Below are 22,073 nucleotides of genomic sequence, written 5' to 3'. Positions count from 1 at the left end.
GGAAGGATCCACCTTTGCAATATTGTCATTGCCACTGCTCTGAGGGAGGGACCATAGCCCTTGTGGCTTAGAGAATTTTCGTTGACCTCTGTGGGTTCTTCTTTAAAAGCCACAGAAATATCTTGCAAAAATCAAGGAAATGACAAACTTTGAAATGCTAATGCTGTGGTGATTTTTCTAAGCAGTGACCAAAGTTTAGCATTGTTTTTAAACCAGGACAAATGGTACAGGCAAATAGTGTAAAGTTTTGGAGGTAAACACAGCACCAGGCAAGGTGGGCCCAAGGCAAGATTTATTAAAGGCACTCTCTAGCGAAATTTCAGGGATCAGGAGAAGGGGAGGCAGGAAAGTCGAACTGGGAGGAGGTGGGCACCCTCCGGCAAGGTTCCTCCACTCCGGAAAGGGGAAGTCGCACTGGGAGGGAGTTGGAGGGGGTCTTTTATCGGGCCAAGGCAGGGCATGGGCTCACATCCATATATGGTAGGGTATTTGGTGATCGGAGGGTATGGGGTGGGGGGTCCTGATACTTCTATTTCCTGCATAGGTATTGGGTTACCTATGGAGATGTGGCCTGGGCATACATCCTTTTGGAGGGAGAGTCAAGGGTTAAGGAAAGGGGTCGGGGGGAAGCTGGAAGACAGTGGGACCCACAGTCATTTCTATTGTTCCTCCTGCACTCCTGGAGCCCGCCAACCCAACAAATAGTTCTTAGCAATATTATGAAAAACACTCTTTCTTTTTACAAAGCATTGGTCAGTCTGGTCTACAATGAAGCCAGGTAACTATGACAGTCATACAAGAAAATTCTAACATGAAACAATGATATTTAGAAATCTAAAACTGAACAACATGAAGTTCACATACATGGTGTTGTTACCTAATAAACCTTTGAAACAATAAACTAGAAACAATAAACTAGAAACGTCTACATACTTAATTTTAGGTCCTGAGTCAGGAACTAAAAAGATATAGTTGGCCGCAGTGAACTAATGGTTTATTCAAATCTCACATCCTTAGCAAATGTAAAGAATAAGCACTTAGTTTCTTCCTCTCTTTTAAGTAAATTTATACATAATGGTTTTGAGCATTATTAACTGTTTCAATACTAAGGACATCATCTGAGAGAGGCATATTCTTCCTCTGGGATGTAATACCGCTGAAACATTGAAAATCATCTGTAAATCATCTGGTTGTAAACGGTGTTAAACCAGACTTACAATCAACAAATGACATTAACAGATTTCAGTCCACATTAAAAACAGAGAAAAATAGCCAAGTCAGCTGAATCCAATGAGCACGTAACTGTGGTTTGCTGGCATTCCTCCATGATTCTGCTTATTGTGCTTGAGTAACCCTGGATAACAGTAATACCTCGCCTTCACCAAATACTCAGTAAATTTCCAAGCATGATGCTAGTCATTCTACGACCATTAGTTCATTCGACAGCCCCTTGAAACCCAAATCATGTTTTGCTCTCTTAACATTATTTTTTAACATCGAGGTTGAAGTCTATAAATTGACCAAATTTACTCAGCTAATGATGAGGGAGACCATTATTTGAACTTGGCTTTATTATGCTGTACTGTCCCACCTACCTCTACCCCCTATACCAGTCATTGCTCCAATGGTGTCTTCAATGCCGGTTGCCGCCTCTAACCTTCAATCATCAAAATCTACAAACGATGACCCCCGCTTAAATCTCTCCTCCACTGGTGACAAGTCTCTCATTACATAAACAGGCCTTGCCTCCCTCTGCCATCCAGCCATTGCTGTCAATGGCCCAACGGGTACCTTTGAAATAGACTCCATAATTTTTCCTTTGACCCCATCATCTAAGAAATGAAAAGGTGCCTTCTTGTGTAAGGTTTGTTAATATGCTTCTCAAGTCTCTTAAGTGCAGAAATAAAGAGCTATTTAGCCACAGAACTGGGGTACGACCTCAGATTAATCTCTTCTGAAGCCTGTGCCCTTTCATTTATAGTGAACTGGGACATCCAACAAAGGATATCTGAATGACGGGGCCATCATTGGAAGGAGCCAGGAATTGTGGCTTAGACAGCACCGAGGGGACTGGAGCAGGTGTGTCTCTGCTTGTTAACATGGCCGAGTGGCGGCAGAGACTGCAGTAACGCATGTGTTCTCCATGTGACACACTGTCACAGCTGGGCCAGTTCCACCTCACTGGTTTTATTGGCTGATTGGATCATCTGCCCGTTCACATGAGGTTATTTCCCTGTGACTCATTTCTCACCCCCATGGTTAGAATGTTGTTTCCCCAAATACCACTTCTAATTATTAAGTGAAAGTAACACAATGGCACCCCAGAATCCTCCAGCATAGAGGACAGAGGACAGGGTCATGGGCCCTGTGGACTCAGTAAGTGTCCATTTTTTTCATCAGCACAAGCAGTATATGCTGACCCAAGATGAATAAAGAAAAACATTATGTTTTAACTTACACAAAATAAACTTTACAGGCAACTTACGATGGTCACATGATCCCTCGGATGAATATTCTCCATTAACCAGCATTTGGATAAGGAGGTTAACTCAGATTATGAAAATGAGTAGTTAAGAGCCTTTGGGATGCCTGGCAGAACCTCACAGCAAACTGGCATGATCACAAAACAATCAAAACTGCACTTTCCCCAATTGCCTCCTTTCAAGGACTGAATTTCTGGAATTGGCATTGTTGGCCAAAAAAAAAGAGTCAACACAGAGATAATACAGCAGTCTAGCAACATAAAATGGCATAAGAAGATTCCCTACTTTAAATCTTTCATCATAATCAGACCTTGTTATTAAAACTACAGCAAATTCAAAGTCTATTCAGCTCAGCAAGCACATGAGAAAAGTGGGTAATTATTCCAATCCCTTACAACCCCTTTACAGTTATCTGGCTGAGTTAATATCATCCACAGCAAGCAAAAGAGACACTTCTAGAAAATAATGCAGCAGTCTGTAGTGAAGCCACATGGTTACAGCAGGTAGAGAAACAAGCAGAGAGTACAGAAATATCTGATACTTTATACTGAAAAAACGTGGTCCAGTTAGCCCAGAAAACCAGTAAATGTCATCTCAAATCACAAAGCAAACTTTAACTACAACAGATACCCCAGGACAAGATAATAACTAGCATTAATCTATGCTTTTAAGGGACATGTAACTACAGAATGTAGAAGGTGACCATCACTGACTATCTTTTTTTCTTTTTTTTTTGAAGATTTTATTTATTTGTTTGAGAAAGAAAGCAAGAGAGTGGGGAGGGTCAAAAAGGGAGACAAAGACTCCCCACGGAGCAGGGAGCCTGATGCGGGACTCTATCCTGAGACTCCAGGATCATGACCTAATCTGAAGACATTCACTTAACCAACTGACCCATCCAGGTGCCCACTGACCATCTTTCTTAAAGGGAAATACAGTCGACCCTTGTACAACTCAGGGGTTAGGCGTGTTAACCACCCCCACCTCTGCACAGTCAAAAACCCACCTATAATCCTTGACTCTCCTACCTGATACTTAAAGCTTAATTACTCAATAGCCTACTGTTGGCTAGAAGTCTTACTAACAGCATCAATATCCATTAACACATATTTTGTATGCCGACTGTATTATAAACTGTGTTCTTAAAGTGTGTGAAAGGAAATGTTATTAAGAAAATCTTAAGGGGAGAGACACCTGGGTGGCTCAGTCCATTAAACATCTGCCTTCTGCTCAGGCCAAGATCCCGGGGTCCGGGGATCGAGCCCCACATCAGGCTCCCTGCTCAGCAAGGAGTCCGCTTCTCCCTCCCTCTACCACCCTCTCATGCACACACTTGCTCTCTCTCTCAAATAAATAAATAAAATCTTAAAAAAAAGATAACAAAGAAAATCATAAGGGGGGGCACCTGGGTGGCTCAGTTGGTTAAGCATCCGATTCTTGACTTCAGCTCAGGTTGCAATCTCAGGGTTGTCAGAGTTAGCCCTACGTTGGGCTCTGGGCTCACCTTGGAGTCTGCCTGGGACTCTCTCTCTCTCTCCTTCTGCCCCATCCCCCTGTTCACACACACAGACTCTCTCTCCTTCTCTCTAAAATATTTAAGTAAATAAATCTTTTTTTTTTTTTTTTTTTTTTTAAGAAAGGAAATCATAGAGGTACCAGGGTGGCTCAGTGGGTTAAGCCTCTGCTTTCGGCTCAGGTCATGGTCTCAGGGTCCTGGGATCGAGCCCCACATCAGGCTCTCTGCTCAGCAGGGAGCCTGCTTCCCTCTCTCTCTCTGCCTACTTGTGATCTCTGTCTGTCAAATAAATAAATAAAATCTTTTTTTTAAAAAAAGAAAGGAAATCATAAGGAGAAAAAAATTTACAGTACTGTACTGCATTTATCAAAAATATCTGTGTCTAAGTGGACCAGTGCAATTCAAATCGGTGTTTTTCAAGGGTCAGCTGTACTGTCTTGCTGCATGAACCATACTACTATTTGCTATTCAGAAGCCAAATTCTTATAGATCAGAACATTATTTTGTTGAAGGGGAAGTCAGTGATTTAGAATTTTCTATTTATTAGATTATTAAAGACCAATTACAGACTAATTAGCATAACTCAGAAAGATGACTTGATTTTGAATATCCTTGGGTGGCATCCTACTAAATTTATTCTCCTTCTTTAGTGGAGTGACAGTTTAAAATGATGGTTAGCTCAAATGCATGTGCCAGGACACTAGATTTTAAAACCCACACTGCATACTGCCAAAGGAAAATGGACACTTTACATAGAAGCTAATATACTGTGACATCTTTCAGTGAGTATATTGTGGTTGTGGTTATTTTTAAAAGTGATCAGAGAGCATGGATTATACCTTAGAAGGACAAAAACATTTGTCCTAAATCATCTTTTAAGTGCAGGTCTTTTACCCGGAAAGCTCTTTTCTTGCTGACTAGCCATGAGCACTTTTTGAAGTAAAAGCTTGGAATGAATTGCTCTGTAGAGTAAAAGAGAAGAAGTTATGTAAGATTTAAGGTGAAAAAGGGGGACACTAAGAGCAAGGGGTAATTTCTCAGCAGAATGGTAAAGAAGCCAGAGAGATGGGGCACTGTACACAGGAGGGGCAGAAAGAAAGAAACCTCCACTGGCAGTATGGGTTGAAAAATTCTTCAGTAAAGCACAAGGATGGCAATCATGGTTTTCCAAAATAAATGTTTGTACTGCACAGTGTGAACCTACTTCATGACCCGCATGTCTTCATGCTATGCTTGGTATGATTGGTTTTACTGTGGAAGCCAGTAAAGGACCTAGTTCTGCATCAAGGTTGGCACAAAACCAATGTCAGTTCTCTCAAATAAAGGGATAAAGTGTACAGACAGCATATGTTTGAAGGCTCAACTGTGGTTGGCACCAGGACACAAAACCATACGCAGCTCCATTTTGATTATGTCACCAAGCTAGAGTCTAGACTTAAGCCAAAAGTAGAGCTTACCCAAGACTATAGCAGTTTTGAGAAGAAATGAGGTGCCAAACAGGAGAGGCTCATCAAAGGTGAGTCATGATGGTGCTTGGAATCTCATTCTCAAGTCAGAATCACAAATAGCATGGTATAAGCTAGAACCCTCTGAGCAAGATGAGGGAAAATGTAAAATGTAAAACTGAAGGCAGATAATAAGTTGAAAACGAAGGGCTAGATCATTAACAAATATATCACTGTCGTTTTGAATTTCTAGTGACCAAGAAGCTCATAACGTCAAAATGATACAGCTATTATAAAGATGAGGAACAGTAAGCTTAGCAGACCAAGGAACTACTATTTGTAAATACTAGAGAGGTGATTTTCCCTCCAAATTCTCCATGAATTATCCTCCCACATGATCACTTCTGCAAATCCACTTTTATAAGACTCCAAATATGATGTTCATATTGTCTTCATAAAAATGTGTAAGTCCTAACTCTGGTCTTCAAACAAAGCAAACAAACAAACAAACAAAAAACCAACAAATGAGATGGAAGAGACTTTCCACTTAAAAACATCCAATATGCTATCCAAAAGGAAAAAAAAAGTTAAAGCATGGAAATGATTCTGAGGCAAAAATTCTTATCCCCATTTAGTAGATGGCTTCTTTTTTCAATTAGCTGCACCTTTTGATTTAAAAAAAAAAAGCATATATTATATTTTTGTTCATTAACTCTTCCAGAGAGCCAAATCAAATGGGAACCTGACCTCTATACACATAATTTTCAGAGCCAACACCTCCTTAGCGATAGTTCATTCGGCTTTCGACCACACACAATTTTTAGGTGCAGTACTTAGATTCTGCTGCATGGTACTTTCATTAAAAATTAACAGTAACGGGGCGCCTGAGTGGCTCAGTGGGTTAAAGCCTCTGCCTTCAGCTCGGGTCATGATCCCAGGGTCCTGGGATCAAGCCCCGCATCGGGCTCTCTGCTCAGCAGGGAGCCTGCTTCCTCCTCTCTCTCTCTGCCTGCCTCTCTGCCTACTTGTGATCTCTGTCAAATAAATAAATAAAATCTTTTAAAAAAATTAACAGTAACAACAACATCAGGAGCTGGAATCTTACAGATCTTGTGATTTACCATCTCTATGAGTTTCCTAAGGCTGCCATAAAAATTACTACAAACTGGGTGGTTGAAACCAACAAAAATTGATTCTCACAGCTCTGGAAGCTAGAAGTCCCAAATAAGTGTATTAGCAGGCAAGGTTGGTTACTGCTGGCGGCTCTGGGGGAGAATTTTAGCTTCTGCTGGTTGCCAACAGTCCTAGGTGTTCCTTGACTGGTAAACACGTGACTCCAAGCTCAGCCTCTGTCTTCACATGACATCGTTCTCTCTACATCTCCACATATCTGCGTACCCTTTCTTACAAGGAGACCAGTCATGTGGGATTAGGGCCCACCTGACTCCAGTAGGACTTAATCTTAATCTAATTAACCTAACTACATCTGTTAAGACCTGATTTCCAAATAAGGTCGCTTTATGAGGTTCTGGGTGGATAACAGTTGAGGGGAGGGGTGGGGAACAATACTATTCACCAGGTACAGAGTACAAGTCTTAGTCTATAAGCTTTTGGATCAAACTATTCGACTACAAGCCTCTGTATGATTCAGTTTTTCCTGTTCAAACACCGAACACTAAGTAAAAGATGTAATACACATCACAAAGTTAAATGCACTAAAAATACCTGAACTAAAGCAGCTTGTCAGGCAATTTTGAATACTTCATGGATATTTTCTACTATTTTAAGCATATAAATCATGTGTCAATCCCTGGGAGCCCCTTCTCCCCAAATCATGTTCTCATGGGTCATATTAATAGAGTATCCAAGAGTTTCAATTGTTCCCCCTAAGAAAGTGTATTCTCCCAAAAGCTCTCAACTTGTACAGCACTTCAACAGCACGACTGTAACCATAAGAGTTCAAAAGGCCAAAACTGAAATCCTCCCTACCTTGACAAAGACCTCAACCTCCTAACAATTATCTGTCTGCTTCTATTAGGCAGTAGTAAAATACCACCACTACTAGGTATGCCTACGTATCTATCCAAAATACTGCTTTCTTCAGTGAGAAGTATGGCTGTCACAAAAAACAAAGGAGGTGGTCCATAAACTCTACCATAAACTTGGTCTTGGCCTAACCAGACCTTATGATCCATAGTGGTCAGATATCACCAAGAACCACTCTATCCAACCATTAGATTTCTCCCCTGAAAATAAAATCTCTGCTCTTTTCATTCATCTTCTATTACATTTGCTTATGTATATAAACAGATATCTATATAAGCCAGATAGGTGCCCCACATCTTCTCCTTTTTGAGCTCTCAAAATGTTTTCCTATCCAAGTTTCTAGATCTCTTTTATACTCTTTGTGTCTTACTTGCCCAAATCTAATTCATGTTTCTGAACACACCAACCAATAAATACCATATATAAACATGGAAGGGATCTGGCAAGAGAGAAGAGCAGTGGACTGGACCATAAGGCAACCTGAAGATCTAATACCCTTTACCACCAAGTGAAACACCCTTGGTCTTAAATTTCTTTCATAGCTGAAGCTTCTGTCCTTTAGACATCCATGCAAAAGTATTCAGGAATGAAGTCATATTGGACTGGCAAGTTATTTTCAAATGGGTCGGTCAAAAAGATAGGTACTAATAAGGGAAGAAGGAAATTGTTGGATGTAGATGTATGGAATATATAGGTGCTAACTGTACTAGTATTTCAACTTTTCTATTTGAAAATGCTGTTAAGAAAACTTGGGGGGAAAATGAAGCAGAATAAATGTAATTCTTCTATTCCCAAATTCCACAGCTGTATGTATCTAAATTATACCTCCTCGACGATCCTCCCAAGCGGTCTCCCATCTGGACTCTTCCATTCATCCAAGTGTTATCTCATTCTCTCACCAGTGAGGTTTGACATGCTGGAGGGACCCCTGAATTCTCTCCTTTTGGCCTTGTATTCAGTAGTCCCATGCCTACTGAGTCTTCCCTTCTAACGGCTGATATGTTTCACTAGATCTGCACTCCCACTGATGTCCCCTTCAGTCCATCTCTGGTCGTTTACAGCATCCTACTTCCTGCTTTGATTTCCATGTCAGCTGGGCTAACACCAATTTTATCACATCACCTCCCTGTTCACGAGTCTTCACCTGCTCTCCATCTACTTCTCAAAAGTTGTCCTTCACTATTCCTATTTACAAGGCCTCGACTCCAGACAAGTAGGTTCCTCATTACAGCCTGTGTTCACGCTTTTGTTCATACAACTCTCCCTCTCCAACTCTCTGAAATAATCTCTCCCTCCCCTTTGTAAATATTCAAGCCCTATTAGCTGGCACTTAGTATACACTAAACCTATTAATGTTACTCTCTTTATATATAAACACCCTCCCATCTCCACCTACAGCTTGATCCTTGTTACACTCAGAGATTTCCTAAGAGTGTAACATCCATGAGGGCAGAAACCTTGCCTGTCTTTGTCGCTGACTTATCAACAGAACACAGTAAACACAGAATACTATTTGGGGGGCACCTGGGTGGCTCAGTGTGTTATGCCTCTGCGTTCAGCTCAGGTCATGATCTCAGGGTCCTGGGATCGAGCCCCGCATCGGGCTTCCTGCTCAGCAGGGAGTCTGCTCCTCCACCCCTCTCTGCCTGCCTCTCTGCCTACTTGTAATCTCTGTCTGTCTAATAAATAAAGAAAATTTTTTTAAAAAAAGAATACTATTTGGCGAATAAATACTCTGCTTCTGGAAGTTCTCACTCTTTTTTACGTTCTGTGTTTCGTTATTTCCCACACAGGTGCACACAATTCTTTCTCACCAAAAAGGGGGAGGCCTTCAAGTATTTTTTTTTAAGATTTTATTTATTTATTTGACAAAGAGAGAGACAGAGAGCAAGCAAGAGCACAAGCAGGGGTCGTGGCAGGCATAAGGAGAGGGAGAAGCAGACTCCTCACTGAGCAGGGAGCTCCATGCTTGAGCCGAAGGCAGACACTTAATCAACTGAGCCACCCAGGTGTCCCTTTTTCTGAAGGACTTTTAAAACTTGAGTTAGGCGGAGTTCTCCAGAGAAACAAAACCACTAAGATATATAGAGCTATATAGTAAGACATTATGAGAGATTGGCTTGCTTCATTATGGAGCTAAGTCCCATCATCTGCTGTCTGCAAGCAAGAGTCTTGGAAATCTGGATAGCTCCAGTCCAAACTTGAAGGCCTGGGAACCAGAAGTGCTTGTGTCCAAAGGCAGGAGAAGACGGGATATCCCAGCTGAAGTAAGGAGAGCAAATTCACTCTTCTTCCATGTTTTTGTTCTTTTAAGTCCCTCAATGGACAGAATGAGGCTCAGTTGCACTGGTGAGGGAATCTTCCTTACCCACACTGCTGATTCCAACGCTAATGTCTTCTGCAATCACCGTTGCAACCAAACCCCAAAATAATGTTCTACCAGCTATCTGGGCATCCCTTAGCCCAGTCAAGGTGACATATATGATTAACCATCACAGACTTCCACTACTGTCAGGAAATGACAGCAGAGAGAATAGGTGCTTGAGGTAACAGAGGTAATGTGGATCCTCCCCCAACAAAAAGCGAATTTTGGGGTAATGGGGCCAAAATGAACACCTTGAACCCCACATCTAACCTTCATCACTAAGCTCCTCAAAGGCCATCTGTACAGTTCACCCATGCCTGACTCCAGGACTAATCCTACTACAGGGGAGGGCCCCAGGAGAGGTCCTACTTGAGGACCACCCTGATTTAAATCTAGATGTTCTCACTGTTGACCCCATGTCTACCCTTTTCCCCACTTCCAGAGAATTTACTCCTCTCTCAGCTCTCCTATATCTAGTCTGGATTTCAGACATTAAAAATGGTCAAAAGAAGTTTCTGTTTAATAGAAGAAAAGCAGGACTGAGTCATGGAAATCAAGTTGAAGAACCCATCTCAGTGCCTGAAAGTCCTGGCTCTGAGTATCAAAATCCCAGCAGCTCTTGAACTTACAGCTTTGTTTGGCCAATTAAACAATGATTCCCATGGGCCTTCTGTCTTCTGCCTTCTCTAACCACCCATGATTACATGTAGATACACCCACACGCACGTGCAGGCATATGCACACACGTGTGGACACGCACATGGGCATACACACGCATACATAGACACACTCAGTTTTCAGACCTCAGATTCTCATATAGACTCATGCTTTTTTCACTCTGTAGCTTAGTCTTGAAAGCAATACCCAGACTGCCTCCGTGGTTAGTCACCTGTTATGAACCAAAACCTGATCATTTCTCTCAGGGTGATCATACTTGTAATTCATTCACCTTCTTCCAACCTCCACCCTCAAAGTGCTTTCATTGGATGACCTTCTCTTCTACCTTTTATAGGTAGGAGACATGAAAACCACCTTGTTAAGCACCATTTCTGCTTTACCCCTATAAGACATAATTTAAAATATTGTCTCTAAGTTGACTTAATGTCATTTATACACAATAAATTCCTGCATGGTCCTTTTTGTCCCTATTGCCAAAAGACTCAATTTTGTTTAGGGAAATAGTTCATCATCACAGATTAATGTGTAGGCATTGGGTGGTCAGAAAAAAATAACATTATCAAATCCATTGTTTCCTCTGGAGACACCACTGTGAGAAACTTCAGAAACATAATTTTTCCCCCCACGTACTATCATCGGCTCATTTCTGGTACCTGACATTATTCTGTCAGGTAGATTCTGTTTTAACCTTCTGTGTCCTACCTTTCATGGTGCTCTAATTTGTAAACTACATCAAGTAGATGGAGTGTAAATATTAAATACAGGATACCATGTTACCCTTTCAAATTAACAAATTGAAAGGTTATTCTAATTACAGACTCATCACTGCAGCAAGATTAAGAAACTGAGATAAAACTAAACTGTGAATGTACCATCAACCCAAAAGTGCTTCTCACAAAAGAATGGGTTGGCCACAAAGAATGTGTGTGTTTCATGTCACAGCGAAATTGGCTTGGGGAAAACTAATGATGAATAACTCATAATACATATAATCAGAAATGTACTTAAAATGTTTCCATGAAATTTGAACTCTATCTCAATCATAGTGCCTTCCATAAACTCCTGGGGGCTCTTGAAAAATAACTCCAAGCAGCAGGAGATAGAAATTTCAATAGCGTATTTTCAAACAAGGAGTTTGTGTTAGATTCATTTTAAATTCAGCTGGACAAAGAGATGGAAAATATATTCATATAAATCTTAGAAAGTTTAAAGAAAAAAAAAACAAGCCACAATTTAGTACTAACCATGACACTTTACTGCAGACAACAGAGCTGGTGATATTTTTATTATGCTTTCAGTCCAAAGCCTCAAAATTGTTACGATCATTAGAACCTAGCTATTTCTACAGTAAGTACACTTGTAGTCTCCTGAAAGACAGGACTCCTGCACTGCTTCAGGTAAAATATAATTCATAATGGGAAGATGGTTTCGACAAACACAGGCACTTATATTTCAGTATTCCTTCCCAACCTTTTCAAAATATTTACTGCCCATTACACCCTCCTATTTCTTGAGTGTTTATTTTTAAACATTCCAGTGTTTTAAAGTAGGTGAACTTTAAAGAAGGAGAAAAAGAGGACTAGAGACATAACAAGCTAAGATTGCCCTTGACTCGTGTGAAAAAAGGACTAGAACCAAGATCCAAGAACTTAGAACCGCTGCCTTTATTGAGTTATCCCTAAAAGAACAATTCAGAAGGGGTGGGCAGTGGGTTCTCTGCAAAGCCTTTCAAAGTGCACCTGAGGTCACAGTGACGTGGGAATGAAGAGGCCCCTTTGGAAGGTGAAGGGGTCCAACAGGACAGAAAAAAAAATCCTTTATTTCCAAATTAAATGAGACAAATAACAGACCTGTCTTCCTCCACTGTGTTGGTATTTATTGAGGTGGTTTGCTACATAGTTCAAACCACCATACAGTTCCATGATCCTATTAAAAGGATCGAGAGTCTTCTCTAGGAACATCTGTAGGAACTCACTACAGTTCATGGGCCAGAGATGAGCACTTTCAACAACTGCAGCTGAGTTTTGTCAAAATATTAACTCCCTAAGTCTAATATGCTTATTTCACTACTTCTAAATATTTTCTTCATTTTAGATGTTCTTTATTGGTATCCCACTGTGAGCGCTTCGGATTTGGATCATTTGTAACCTACCTCCTCCAAGAGGCAACCATACTAACAGCATAGTTTTGGTTTTATCAATGAGTATTTCCATTATTTTGACTTGTGCATAACAGTCATAGCTGCATCACAGACTATGTTATTATGGCTACTTTGCCATCCTTGCATGACTTTTGTTTTCCCCTGAAGCTAATAATTGTGTCGCTCCTCTTCTTAGTTTTCTGTATACTGATAAATCAATTTATTCCCAAACTCTCCCTTCGTTTGGTAAAATTCCCCTCACTGGGGTCCATCACTTCCAGTATTTGTCAGTTTCTTGACTTGGAGACATCCAGCAGCTTCTGACCTGCCCCAGTCAGAATGGGATGATGGGATGTTCTCCCTGCACACTCATGGCTGGAACCCTGAGGGTTCTTCCTTCCTTGTCTCTCATGTTGGAGCTCCTTTTCTGAATTACATATATTCTACTTTCAACATCTAATTCTCTCGTTATGTGAAATCTTGTTTAGTAACATTGTGATAAAGGATGCATGAGTAGTAAATATTATGAGGCTCAGGCTGTCTGAAAATATCTTTATTGGAGACTCACATTTAATTCAGAGCTTGGCATGGTGCAGAATGTAGGCTTATATTCATTTTCTCCCTGAAGTCTGAAGGCAGGACTTGCGGCTTCCAGTACTGCTACTGAAAACTCTAAGGACATTATGATTGCTGATCCTTTATAAGTAATTTGCTTTTTTCTCCTCACATACTTCTAGAATCCTCTCTTCATCTCTGGTGTTCGGAAAGGTCCTAATGATGTTCTTTGATGCGCATCTAACTTCAACTGCTGACCCAGGCACTGAGCGAGCTATTTCAAATAGGAAACTTATGCCTGAGGAATTTTTTTTTTTCACTGTCTGATATATACCCATCCCTCCATTTTCCATTTTTTCTTTCTGGGACACATTTTGTTTGGATCATGGATCTCTTAGAGTGATAAGAAAATTTCAGGTTCAATCTATTTCCTAATTTCCTTCAGTTAATCTTTCGCCCTATTTTCCTAGAGATTTCTTCACCTTTATCTTGGAATACTCTTATTTATAGATCAACAAATACTGAGCAATTGCTACATGTCAGGCTGTGTTCTAAGTGCTGGGGTACAGGAGTGGAACAAAGTAGATGAACAAATCCTTGCTCTTACAGAACAGATGGTCTACTGTTTCTACCTTCTCTTAGCCTAGAAAACAGGACAAGTAGAGTAAAATACGCAGGCTATTAGGCAAACAAACAATGTAAGTCGTTTTTGCTATTTTCCTCCTTTTACAAGGAAGGAAATCAAAATTATGTGACGTTGAATAGGATACTAAAGAATAAACAAAAAAGGGGGTGCCTGGGTGACTCAGTGGGTTAAAGCCTCTGCCTTCAGCTCGGGTCATGGTCCCAGGGTCCTGGGTTCATCAGGCTCTCTGCTCAGCGGGGAGCCTGCTTCCTCCTCTCTCTCTCTCTCTGCCTGCCTCTCTGCCTACTTGTGATCTCTGTCTGTCAAATAAATAAATAAATAAAACCTTAAAAAAAAAGAATAAACAAAAAGAGAGGTTGCCATTTTAGGTCTATTGGTCAGGAAAGGCTTACCTGAAAAGGCGAAATTTAATGGAGTATCTTATTGAAGTGAAGGAAAGAGGCTGACAGATCTCTGTGGGGATGGCATCCCAGACAGAGAAAAGAAACAGAGTCAACACCACACGGAAGAAACGGTCCCTATGTTGGAGGAAGACCAAGAAGGCCTGTGTGACTGGAGTGGAAAGAGCCAGAAGCTGATGAGTCCATGATGAGATTATATAGGAAATAATTCTGGAGCAGGGTGGGGCAGGGCAGATCCTCTCTGGCCTGGCAAATCTTTCTAAACGCTTTAGCTCTTACTCTGTAGATGAGAAGCCATTTTCTCAGGATCACTCTGGTTGCTCTGTCGAGAAGAAACTGTCAGTCTCTGTTCTAGGTAATGGATGACTAAAAAATTTAACTCAACATTCCAGTTGAGAAAACCAGGGGTCCCTCCTGGGTTACCTTTCCTGTGAATAAAATCCCATAATTCCATCAGGGCAGGAGAGGGGACCGAGGGATTCCGACTGCTTCTCCAATAGAACCGCACCCAATTCTGTCTTACTGTCAACTCTACGCCCTCACCCTTCACTTTTAGAGATGTCGCCAATCCCTAAAGCCTTTGGCGGGGGTGTGTGGGGTGTGTGGAGGTATATATCTGTTTATTTCTTGCCCTCCCCTCCATCATGTTACCAGTCATCCTACTTCCCTGCTGCCAACATTTCGTGGTATTCATCTTCTAAGCTACTCTCTTTGGCCTTGCGGTTTTATCTTATTTTTATCTTTATTCTTTTTGTAGGAATCTCAGGGGGACAAACAATAAACGCATGTTGACTCTGCCAGTTTAAACAGAAGTTGGAATTCAGCATTTAAGTGCGTGCGCACGCGCACACACACAAACACACCACCAAAGAGCCAAGATAAAATATAAGTCAGTTAAGCATGAAGCCTCTGGAGCCAGAACACCTCCTCTCAAAAATGGCTTTGGAGAGGTTATTTCAACTCTCTGTCCCCTCAGTTAGTCTATCTGTAACACAAAGAAAATAACACAAGTGCCCTAGACATGTTGTGACTACAATACAAATTAATGTAAGTTAATTTACCTGCTGCATGGTAAGTGCTCAACAAATCTTCATCATTACTAAGGAGCTCACTTAATACCAAGGGGGGAATAACGCAATGTTTTCACACTAAGGTTTTGCAAAAATATTTGTTACACATCAGAAACAAGTCACTAAAATAGATCCAGTATCTTTGGGATTGACTTTTCTTGATCGTTCTATTTACTTGCCCTTCATTTTACCTTCTTTCATCTGTTGCAGCTTGCTAGCCCTGTACCTACTCTTCTCAGTTTTCTTCTCCCGACACATCATGTAAGGTATGAATGTGCTACTGTGACGAGGCGGACTCTCCTGCTGGCCTCCTCTTCCCATTACCTGGCAGGTCTCCATCACACGGGGCCATCAGAACATCAGTGCTGTTTGCCGCCTTGGTGCTCTTCTCACTGCCAGCTTTGCACTGGGCTTCTCTATTTTTACCTCTCACACATATTTGTCATCAAAGGACAGGGTTTCCTTTGCGCTAGCAGAGGCACAAAACGGCACCAAAATCAGTCACAGGCCTCCTGGTGCAGGCAAACGTTTCAATAAATGAATTTTTATGCCTTCCTCTGTGGCAGCAAACCAGTACAGACTCCATTTTATTTTCTAACTACTCCATCACATTGTTAACCGTTTATGTATGTACACATGTATATACATCATCATACATGTGTCATTTTTAAATGAAGAAAAAGTAATGCATACAAAGTTCATCCTTAAAAACTTGTGATTTTATCTGTTCACTGTCTAACAGGACCTCTTGGCTTTGGTCGTGCATGACCACCCCATTTAGTAATCCCTCAAATCTCTGTATTTTGTTTTCCCTTTTGTTGGTGGGTATATTTATATATTTTTTTCCCCAATTGTCTGTTTAGGCTTATTTCGACAGCTTCTAAATTGGATGCCACTGAAAATAACTTTCATCAGAAACTTCGAGACCTCTTTTTCACAGGTCAGAAGTTGAATCCTACTTAGATCAGAGTGACTTGTTAGAATGACAGGTCAGAGCCTCATTGGCTCTGCCCTAAGCAGACCCCGTTCTTTTGCTTCTGAGCGAGAAAGCACCAGTGTTACTATAAATTCTCCTCAGCAAATGGAAACAGCACGGAGTGGGCAGTTTTTATTCTTTTCCTCTATTTATATGAGTTTATCTAAGTACTTAACCCCTTGCTGGGGGAACGTGATAGAAAAATACAGTGTCTTAGTGTTTCAGATTTTTGGCTTTCTTCTGCATATTTTGTGGAACAGATGAAGCCTACTATGTGAAATCACTTTGTAAACTTGCAAGAGGCTATATGAACATAAAAAAAAAACCTATGATCTCCTCAGATATGGGGTATTTTCTTCAACTAACCTGTAGCCTGACCAATAATGACCTTTACAGAAGCAAAAACAATCCCACCTCTAAGCCTACCGGATTTAGAAACAGTAAGGGGCCCCTGGGTGACTCAGTCGGTAGAGCAGAGACTCTCAGTTTGGGCCCAGGTCATGACCTCATGGGTCGCAGGACGGAGCCCTACATCAGGCTGCACATTCTGCGGGGAGTCTGCTCGAAGATTCTCTCCCTCAGCCCCTATGCCCTCTCACGTGCACTCTCTCTCTTTCTCAAATAATAGCTAAATCTTTAAAAAGAACTTACAAATAAAAAAAAGTAAAAGATGTTTCATGATAGAAGTTAAGGGCCCTAAAAGGCTAGGCCATCGAGAAATTCTCCCTTTAGCTACATGATAAATAGGAGAACATGAAGCAGCTTTCATGTTCATTAAGTTTCTCGCATCACTTTACCGGCCTCACATACGGAACCTGCCCTCCTGCTCTTCTTCAAACGCACCCTGCAGACTTTTATGATTGTGTCCAGGCCATAATCACTGCCCCTCAATTTGTCACAGAATTTGTAAAAAGGAGCTTTTGGAATTAACCAGGAGGAAAGAACCATGAAGTGTCCTGTGTTAGAAACTTTTAAGTACACTATGGGGGTGTCAAACGAAAGCCCACAGATAACACGCAGGCTGCCATCTGCTTGTAGAAAGAGTTTTATTGGACCAGAGCCACGCTCACCCGTCCGCCTATCGTCTACGGCTGCTGCTTCACTAGAACAGCCACACTGAGCAGCTGCAACATACGCCTGGTGGCCCACGAAGCTAAAAATATGAATTCTGCAGCCCTTCACAGAAAAAGTTCGCTGGCCCCTCCTCTTCCGGAATCTCGGCCTACCCGCTAGAATCCTAACCCGGAAAAACTGGAGTATGCATTGGGTAAATGCACAGCAGTGCAGAACCCCTGAACTCTACCTCTGAAACTAGTAACACACTCTATGTTAATTAATTGAATTTAAATTTTTTAAAAAGTTCCTAGAATTTGGGAATACGGTGGGGGGCGAGGGAGAACATTGTAAAGCAACCTCTTGAAGGGCATGGACCTTCCATTAGGAATGGAGAAGCAGACTGAGATAATTAATTACCTAATTGCTCAACAAGCTTTTCTCATTCTAATTGTCCTGAGAATACCGATGTATTGTTTGTTTACTTCAGCTTTCTCCGGGTTTGATCTTGAAGAGAAAGGATAAGAGAGCCTCCCCAGAAAGAAAATATCACTCTGAAGACAGAGTAGCTCTTGCTTAAACACAGAGACCAGCTTTCGGAGGCTGATTCTCAAGTCACTAACAGGAGAATGAGCTTTAATAATTTTTAATCAAACGCTATAAACAATAAATCTGAGTTTTATAAAACAAAGCACATTGAAAGCAAGCCTGGCAAATATTTTCTCGACAACAGAAAGCAAAAATTTAGTAAGAGTAATGTATGGCTCCTAGAGAATAACCACAAAATCTATGACCTCTAAGCAGCAGCTTATTTACCTTAAGTCTTATTTATTACTGTATACATTGGTCATTTACTGTTGTGTAACAAACTTCCCCAAAACTTCGCCAGTGAAAATAGCAATAAACATCTATGGGCAGACCTCGTTTTATTGCACTTCACAGATAATGCACTTTTCCATACTGAATGTTAATGGCAAAAGAAAGAAAAGAAAAAGAGAAAGAGAGCAAGAGAGAGAGAGAGGAAGGAAGGAAGGAAGGAAGGAAAAAGGTTTATGGCAACCTTGCATCAGGCCAGTCTGTGGGCACCATTTCTGCAACCACGTTTGCTCACTTTGTGTCTCAATATCCCATTTTGTTCATTCTCACATTATTTCAAGCTTTTTCACCCTTCTATCTGTTATGGTGCTCAGTGATCACTAAGGTCAGCTGATGATTATCATTTTTTTAGCAATCAAGTATTTTCTAATGAAAATATGTGTTTGTAGCCATCACGTTATTGCACTACAGTAACTAGTTATTATTACATTGTAACTATTATAGTTATTGGACTACAGTATAGGGTAAATGTACCTTTTGTGGGCACTGGGAAACCAACAATTTCATTGGACTTGCTTCATTGCAGTATCTGGTTTTTTTGTGGCAATCTCACACGGAAGCTTCAACAGGTCCAAGACATGCCTGTATTACTGCACATAGTTTCTATGGGTCAGGAATTCAGAAATGTCTCAGCTGGGTGGGTTCTGCCTACAAGTCTGTCCTGAGGTTGGCTGCAGTCCAGCCATCAGCTGGCGGTCATCTAAAGCTTGGCTGGGGCTGGAAGGATCTGCTTCTCTTGTACTTGACTCACACGACTTCCCGAACACTCCCTCCAGTTCCCACCAGCTTCTTTACCCCTAGCCTACTTCTAAAGCCACTCCCACAGTGGAGTGTTTATGCAGTGTCTGTTAGGACAGCACTGCACAATCAGTTATCAAAATCTATCTTCGTTATCTACAGCTGTATAAAACACTTCTAAGGGTGCCTGAGTGGCTCAGTGGGTTAAAGCCTCTGCCTTCAGCTCAGGTCATGATCCCAGGGTCCTGGGATGGAGCCTCAAGTCAGGCTCTCTGCTCAGCAGGGAGCCTGCTTTCCTTCCTCTCTCTCTGCCTGCCTCTCTGCCTACTTGTGATCTCTGTCTGTCAAATAAATAAATAATATCTTAAAAAAAAACCCTTCTAAGAGTTTAAAACCCTTCTAAGAGTTTAAAACAAACAGTATGGCTGAGAAACCGAGTAAGGGACATTTTATTTAAAATAGAGGTAAGAGGGGCGCCTGGGTGGCTCAGTTCATTGAGCAGCTGCCTTTGGCTCAGGTCATGATCCTGGCGTCCTGGGATCGAGTCCCACATTGGGCTCCTTGTTCCGTAGGGAGCCCGCTTCTCCCTCTAACCACTCTGTCTGCCTGTGTGCTTGCACTCTAGCTCTCTCTCTCCCTCTGACAAAAAAATAAATAAATAAAATCTTTTTAAAAAATTAAAAAATTAAAAAAAATAAAATAGAGGTAAGAGAGGAGAACAGAGAGCTCTCACCCCCTACCACTCCTTCTGGATTATAGACCCCAGCAAGAAAAAAACCTACTTTACTACTCCAGCTGGAAGAATTTCTCCTTGCCCAACAAGCTCAACCAACAAGAAAACTCAACTCAGCCAACAACAACAACAAAACCATTTCCACTCTGAACCCTTGCTTTCCTCCAATGGACTTTATACTCAAAGCAGCCCCTCCCAACTTGTTTTTGTTCTTTACAATGTTCCTTTCCTTTGATCTCCAGAGTTGCCTATGGTTTCCTAGAGCTCCCACACCCCGAAGTGCCATTCCTGTGCTGTTTCTGAATTAAACTATTTTGCTGGTAAAATAACTGGCCGTTTTGCTTTTAAGGACATTTTATAAATCCCTAACAAGTATTTCATTAGGCTGGCCTGGCATGTAAACTTCAGAGGTAGAATAATCAAAGCCAAGACTGCACACACAGTCAATTCATGACTGTTCTGAAGAAATTAAGTGGGTATTATTTTCAGAGTGCTTTTCTCTCTCCATTGAACAGAACAAAAAGCCAAGGTTGTTGACAATTCCTGATTCAGCTAACAAATGCCAAAATCAGATAGTCTAGTAATTTTCTGCATCCTATTCAAACTCTTGGAAAATCATAAGAACAAATGCAATTTAATATTACTAATAAAAGACGCACCTTTGAAGCATTCTGCAAATGTCAAGATGAGTGAAGTGTTTGACAAGACAAAGAAGATGAATCGATATACAATACTTTCCACTTTAGAGTGAAAGAACCCTGTGATAATGCCATAAAACATTTGCCTAGAACAAAATGTGCTAGGGGAAAAATTGATGCGATGGAAAGAGGGGAAAATAATTCCTCTCTAAAAGTCGAGGACAGGGACAAAATAATAATAAAAATTCAATTGAGTGAGACTAACTTCATAACAACTACTGAACAGGAAGGGCAGCAACATAATTGCTTATATAGGGCTGGATGGAATTAAAGATCTGTGAGAATTTTCAGAGTGCTTTCCACTCAAGGTGAGCAGACAGCTTTGTCTTGAAGTCATTTTTACTAAATAGCACCTCCTGCTTTATCTTTTGCTTTCTCTTTATGTTTGTCCAAGCTACCATTTCTTACATCTCTTTAAGTATCATGAGTAAAGTAAGGGTTCTTTTATGCACGGCTAAAAACTCAGTCTTTAACACATGGAAGAAATGCCAGTTATCGGCAACTGCCTAAAATTCTCTAAAATTAAGAGTTTAATGGAAGAAATCATTTCTTTTTCTCAATCACTATTCATAACTGATCAGATGGCTACTGGAGGCCATGCAAGTGTTTATTATTTTCCTAAGCTGTCCTGGAGTGAAGTAGAAAGACAGTTCGTCCAAACACGAGTTTATAGATATCCTGGGCATTTAACATCTCACTGTAAAAAAAAAAAAAAAAAAGGGCCTGTAACCCATTACTTTCAGGAAGTAGTGTTTGTCAGCACCATTTAACAAGAAGAAAAACACAGGCAGATAAAAATAAATAAATAAGTAAACCGAATTTCTGGGCTACTCCTGACAAGAGCCTTTCCCAACATTTGCAGGACTGGGGCAAGAGCATACAGGGAGGGTTACTTGTCAGCTGTATTTTAACAACCTGGAAGTCCAGGTTTAAATTTAGAAATCTGGGAGTCTATGAGTAAGAACAAGGTCACATGGGAAAGCCTGTGGCCTACCTTCTTCTCTTCTTTCCCCTGACTTCATTCCACAAAGCCATGTGCATACGTGTGGACACCCTCGCTTGCACACCTTGGCTCCATCCCAAATCCCACAGTTACACTTCTCACTACTCCGTGGAGCCTATGTGCACATGCTGGTGTCATCATGTACCCTTGAGATGAGGCTCTTGGGCAAGATAACCATGCAGGCCCTCAGTATGGTAGGGGGCCCTTTAAACAGGCACCCAGAGGTCCTGCATCGCTGGAGCGTGGTATACGAGTGCAGGTTCAGGGTAGACACATCCCCTTAGGCCCACAGACGCCTCTCCCTAGGAGACATGGCACAACCACAGGAGGGCCAGAGTGGAGCCCTCGAAATTGTGGGGCCCAGTTCAGCGGCCCCTTTCAGCAGGCCTAGATATTGTACTGATTAATCAAACATTTGTTTTAAGTTTTAGAGAATGAGAGAGAGAGCGAGAGAGAGAGAATGTGCATGCATGAGCTGGTGGGATGAAGGGGAGGGGAAGGGAGAAAAGCAGACTCCCCTCTGAGTGCAGAGACCAATGTGGGGCTCGATCTCACGACTCAGAGATCATGAGCTGAGCCAAAATCAAGAGTCGGAAGGACACCCAACCACCTGAGCCACCCAGACTCCCCTGAAACATTTCTTAAGGAACT

The sequence above is a fragment of the Mustela erminea genome, chromosome X (assembly GCF_009829155.1).
Source record: "Mustela erminea isolate mMusErm1 chromosome X, mMusErm1.Pri, whole genome shotgun sequence".
Lineage (NCBI taxonomy): Eukaryota > Metazoa > Chordata > Mammalia > Carnivora > Mustelidae > Mustela > Mustela erminea.
The sequence above is the reverse complement of the archived record's forward strand: the minus strand, read 5'-3'. Positions refer to the sequence as shown.